Here is a 357-nt window from a genome sequence, read left to right on the forward strand (position 1 = left end):
CCTTCCGCCCTCAGCACCTTCAACGCTAGGAGCACCTTCAAAGTGTAGGTCCAACTTGTCAAATTTTGCAAAGTTGTAAGAAAACTTAATTTTTCTGAACCACCATAAATGATTTGCAACTCTTAATATATATCAAAAGAAAGGTAAACCGATTACCTTTCTTTTGATTATAACACCGTTAAAATCGCTTTACGTTTTCATAAAAACTTTGCAACTTTTGTAAACAGCTATATATAAGCAGTGAAAAAGTGGTAAAATTTTGCAAAGTTGTAACGAAATTGAATGTTTGTGCACCATTACAAATGATTTGCAACTGTTAATATATATTAAAAGAAAGGTAAATCGATTACTTTTCTT

This window comes from Rhagoletis pomonella, unplaced genomic scaffold, assembly GCF_013731165.1.
Source record: "Rhagoletis pomonella isolate Grant_MI unplaced genomic scaffold, Rhpom_1.0 Rhpom_scaffold_00555, whole genome shotgun sequence".
In the NCBI taxonomy this organism is placed as follows: domain Eukaryota; kingdom Metazoa; phylum Arthropoda; class Insecta; order Diptera; family Tephritidae; genus Rhagoletis; species Rhagoletis pomonella.